We start from the raw sequence: 6,000 nt of genomic DNA, 5'->3' as shown, positions 1-6,000 counted from the left end.
CAAGAAAAAATTAAAAAAATAAAAATACAAAAAACATAAATAAATAAATAAATAAGATTAAAATTATTATATATATATGTACGTTTGCATGAAAGTGTGTCTGTATGTATGCATGGAAGTGTGTGTGTGTCTTCTTACCTAATTGTTCTTACCTAATTGTATCTTTACAGGAATGAGTCAAGCTCGTATTGTCCCGTGTCTTAGACCATATTTATCGTACATATCCTTAAATTTGTGAATTGTTTTGGCACACACTATTTCATTCGGTAGTGCATTCCATTGATCAATTGCTCTGTTTGGGAAACTGAATTTCCTTACGTCTTTATCACCTCTCTTCTTATGCAGTTTTTTGCAGTGTCCTCTTGCTGATGCTTCTCCATATGTTAAGTTTTTTTTTTCTTTTTTTTTTTTTATGTGTCCGACTCTGGGCAAAGGCTTCAGGGCCTGTATCTTGGGGGCAGTAGCCTATCCCAAGGCCCAGTAGTCCTCCTACACCTCCGCATGTCACCACTTCGGCGCTAACACCCACCGTCCATATTGAATACATGCTAGGGCTCTCTCATACAGGACTGGTGTATTGGTATTAGCGGGGGTATTTTTACGACATGTCGGCGGGTCATCTGGTAGATCAGGAAAGTCTGCTTTTTAATGAAATTCAAATCCTTAAACTGTCCCCTGCCCCAGCCAGGATTCGAACCTGGGTCCATCAGGACTGCAAGCCGCCTCTCTACCGATTCAGCCACCGCCTCCCCCATAAATCATTTATGTCTATTTTCTCCTTTCCTGATATGCACTTATATAGCATTATCATGTCACCTCTTTTCCTTCTCTCCTGTAGTGTTGGTAGATTCAGTTTATTTAGTCTTTCTTCATAGCTTAGGTCCCTTAAGCTTGGTATCCATCTTGTAGCGGCCCTTTGAACTTTTTCAATCTTGTCTATATGCTTTTTGAGATGAGGACTCCAGACTACCCGGTACTGATGCATATTCCAGGGTTGGTCTAATGAATGATGTTATTATCCTTTTTAGCATGTCTTCATTTATGTATGTGAATGCTATTCTCATATTTGCAAGCAGTGTATACATGTTCCGTACCTTCTCGCTGATGTGGTCAGCCGGAGATAGTCTGTTATTGATAATCACACCTAGGTCTTTCTCTCTTTCTGATGTGTATAGGGTTTTATTTCCTAACTTATAATCCCAATCAGGTCTTTTTCCACTTTTACCAAACTTGATTACATGACACTTGTCCACATTGAATTCCATTTGCCATGTACTACTCCATTCATGAAGTTTATTTAATTCTTCTTGTAGCTCCCTACAAGAGTCTGTGCTAGTAATTCTCCTTTGTATTTTTGCATCATCTGCAAACATATTCAGATAGCTCTCATTTCCAGTGTTACTGTTTATATCATTTATGTACACTAAAAACATGATTGGTGCCAGCACCGAACCCTGTGGTACTCCACTAGTCACTTCTTTCCATGATGAGTAGTTTCCTCTTAGTACTGTCCTCATTTCTCTTTTTATGAGAAAGTCTTGCATCCAACAAAACAGTTTGCCTCGAATTCCTCCTTGATGGTACAGCTTCCATAAAAGTCTTTGGTGTGGTACTGTGTCAAAAGCTTTCTTGAAATCTAAATCGATACTGTCCACCCATCCTTCCCTTTCCTGTATTGTGTTTGTTACTCTGTCATAGTAGCTCAACAGATTAGTAACACATGATTTTCCTTTTCTGAAACCAAACTGTCTTTCTGTTATCATACTGTGTTTTTCTAGATGATTTACCCAAGCTTTTCTTATAAGTTTTTCTAATACCTTGCTTACAACACTAGTCAGTGATACTGGTCGGTAGTTGAGAGGATTTTGTCTATTACCTTTCTTGAATAAGGGATCTATATTTGCTTTTTTCCAAATATCAGGTAGTTTCCCTTGACTCAAAGATTTCTTGAAAATTAAAAATAATGGTTTACTTAACTCCTTTGCACATTCTTGTAACACCCAACATGAAATTTCATCAGGACCACTTGCTTTTCCTCTGTCTAATCTACTTAACTCCTCTTGTATTACTTTTTCTGCTATTTGTATATCTGGTAGTATGTGTGGACATGCGTGTTCCACATAGTCTCTCTCAAAATTTTTTTCTTCTGTAAAAACTAATTGGAAATTCTTATTTAGTGCTTCACAAATACCTTTCTCTTGTGTATAAGTGATTCCCTCGTCCGTGATGGATTGTATTATATCTTTTACTTTGGTTTTGCTTCTGATATAGCTGTAAAACAGCTTTGGTTGATCACTACTTTTATTTATTATATCCTCCTCAAACTGTTTTTGGGCTTCCCTCCTTATTCTTGTATAATCGTTTCTTGCCTGTTTGTAATTATTATACGCCCTTTCACTATTGTGTCTTCTGTATCTATTCCACAACAAATCTCTTCTTTCTTTTGATTTTTTACATTCTGTATTGAACCATTTCTGTATTTTCTTATCTGCTTCTTTGTGCTGTGGGATGTAATTCTGGACTCCTATTTCATAAAATTCACAAAATTTTTTATATACAGCATTTAAATCTTGTCCTCTAAGCTCATTTTCCCAATCAACTTCTAAGAAATACTTCTTTAGGTCTTGATAATTTCCCTTTTTATAGTTTAGGCTCTTTTTGTAACTGTCAGTGCTGTTTACTATGTCATATGCTATCCTGAAGTTATAATTTAGTACTGCATGATCACTTTTGCCGAGTGGAGGGTGATATATTAAACTGTCAATGTCATTTTCTTGCCTAGTAAATATTAGATCTAGCACTGAAGGTACATCAAGTCCTCTTTTTCTAGTGGTTTCCCTCACGTGTTGCGTTAAGAAAAACTCTTGTACGAGATCCAGGAGCTTTTGGTCCCAGCAGCTTTCTTGGCTATTTATATCTAGAGTATTCCAATTTATATTTGTATTGAAATCCCCAGTTAGTATAATTCTTTCCGATTTCTCTTCCATTTTATGTAGCAGGGATCTTATACTCTGAATTGTACTCTCTGCTAGGTCCTCATATTCGTCTCTTTCCCATGTGTTTGATCTGGGTGGCATATACAAATTGGCTACAATTACTTTACCTTCAGATGTGTCGATCTCTACTGCAATCAGTTCTACTTGTGATGGTATATCTAGGTTTATTTCCTTGACTTTTAGATTTTTCTTAGTTAATATTATAATTCCTCCTCCTTTTTTTAAATTTCTGTATTCCTCTAAGTTTAGTATGTCATTGGATATCCTTGGTGTTAATTTTGTCTCAGGCATATTATTTGTGGTTCATTTTCTCTGACATAATCATTCATCTCTAGTAATTTAGATACCATTCCATCCACATTTGAGTACATCAACTTTATCATCTTGTTTATATACTTGTCATGACATGGTTCTACTAACTTCCTCCTTTTTCTTCCATCCTGTTTGTGTACCACTTTCGTACCTGCAATCCTATTACTTTGTAAAAAAATTTCTTCTTGTCCTCTTCTGATCTTCCCTCATTTTTTGTTTTTGCTTCCTCCCTTTTCTCTTTCAGTAATTCCAGTTCCTCTTGTGTTAGACATCTTTTTATCCATACATTTTTGAACTCCTCTTTTTCCATAAGATTCTTTGCATTTTTTAGTATCTCTTCCACAGTGTTTACACTCTGGAAAGTCACCTTTAGAGGTCTTGTCTTGCTTTTCTCGTATTTCCCTAACCTTTTGTGTTCCTCTATGTCTTTACTACAGATTTCCTCTGATACTTCTTTCAGTAAGTTCATTACATTTGCCATCTCCTTTTTGTCTCTAGTGATTTTGTTTTTAATTTCTTCCTCTTCTATACCAGTGATTACTATTATTTATTTTTACTAAATATCTGACTAACTTTGGATTGTTTTGGATTATTCTTTTCACTTCCTTTTTAATGTTTTTTTCCTCCACCCTTGTTTCTAAGTCTTTCTTTACTTTCACCATTTCAGCATACGTGGTTTCTACATCATTTTTGTAGCTTTGCACAGCTTCATTCACCTGTATTATCTTCTCCTCAATATCACTGCTCTGGTCCATAAGACTGCTTGCTTGTCTAATTGTCTCTGTGTCATTTTTTAACTCTTCCATAACACTCTCGTGATTAACTACTGTACTTCCCATTTCACTCACTTTCTTCCTAAGGGTATTCAATTCCACTGTTAGTTCACTGATGGTTGTGTCTTTCTTATTGGCCTCCTTTCCCAGTTTTTCTATCTCTTCCTTTTGCAAGTGCATTTGCTTCTTTATTTCATCAATTTCATTTTTGAAAGCCATTTCTAGTTTGTGTACACGTTCAACCAGTCTATTGTGAGTCTCCACTTCAACTAGTTCTTGGTAGAAATCATCATTTTGCTTTTTACTTTCATCCCTTTTCTTTTCCAAATTTGTTTTACTGAAGTATGTATCCATTTTGTAATACTAAATGAACAGAGTATGTACTTACAGTGTGCACGCTTTCCCGGTCTTTCTGTAGTATAAACAAACCCAGCTGACTCAACGCATCGTGGTTCTTTGTTGTTTGAAAGTCTTATTTAAACTTATTATTTCTTTTCCTTTTAATAATGAAAAATCATTTAGTCTAACCTGGTACAGAGCTTGACTCATTCAAAGATACTTATTTAGGTAATGCCTCTGGCCGTGTTGAGCTTGTATGGAGCGCCAGTACAGACGTCCACATCGGACGATGCCGACGATACCGTGTGTGTGTGTGTGTATGTATGTATATATATATATATATGTTTGTATATATATGTATATATGTTTAAATGTATATACATATATATATATATATATATAATTATATGCACGGCCTTAATAACCAGGGGCTTCGGCCCCAATGGTTGATAGGCCGAAAAAAAAAAAAAAAAAAAAATCCCCGTGCCCCGCGCGCACCTATATTTACTGCACTCCTGATACACAATAGGATTGTTGTGTTGTCATTAGTATCAGAAAAGCAAGTATCCTGCGAGATACACATATCGTAGATAAGGTTTTATATTGCTCTATATTGTGTTGTAATATCTGCTGATTTGTCCTGTGTCTGACTGTGGTAATATACGTGTAAAGGTTGTTGCCGAGAGTTTTTGTGTCCTGCCTGTCTTTATTGCACTAGCTCCGGTCTCGAAAGAGGACCACGCTCCACGTTGGGTGAAATAGGAACGAGAAGTCGAGCCTAATTTCACCCAGCATTACAATAATCATTAGGGCAGACTGTGAATTGTGAATTAATATCACATCAAGCAGATTAATTCTCGAGGTATTTCCACTCTTGCACGGGAATGAAAAACAATTTTGATTGGTAGAAACTCTCTGTGATGGTCTTGCCTAAAGGCCGGTTCACACGAGCTGAATCGCGGCCGTTTTCTTCGCCGATTTGCGGGAGAAAAATGCCGATTTTCGGCATTTTCCCCGGAAAGGTGTTCACACGTACGGGGACTGAGAGGCAGGAACGCGGCAACAGTGTTTACAAAGATGGACCGCCGTAGTCGTACCAGGTGTGCAGCCCTTGCACTTGCACTTTCTCTACTTCAAGATGAGCCGTCACGCATCTGGACTCGTCCGTGACTGTCTAGAAAAGAAGAGAGTGGGTATTACAGGCTGGTGAGGGAGCTCAGCTTGGAGGATCCCCAAACTTTAAATGAGTGGATCCGTCTTAACAAGACCCAGTACCACCACTTGCTGGGGCTTGTGACACCCTTCACTGAAAAACAAAATATGCAGATGAGGGAAACTGTGACTGCTGGAGAACGGCAGGCATGATGAATAAACTTGTGTTGGCCACGGGTGATGAAGTCGAAATGGTGGTACTGTACACACACAAAGATGTCGAATTCGTCTTCGTTCCCAGAGCTTTGTCTTGTTCGGTGCTTCCATTTTAATCGGCCCGGCAACTTTCTCCCTATTCCGGCAAAAAAAGACCGACATGTCGGTCTCTCCATACCGGCAAAAAAAGTTGCCGGAATTTCTACCGGGAA

Source organism: Coenobita brevimanus, chromosome 85, assembly GCF_032717465.1.
Source record: "Coenobita brevimanus isolate Jiangsu-jjx chromosome 85, ASM3271746v2, whole genome shotgun sequence".
Classification (NCBI taxonomy): Eukaryota; Metazoa; Arthropoda; class Malacostraca; order Decapoda; family Coenobitidae; genus Coenobita; species Coenobita brevimanus.
This window is presented reverse-complemented; position numbering follows the sequence as displayed.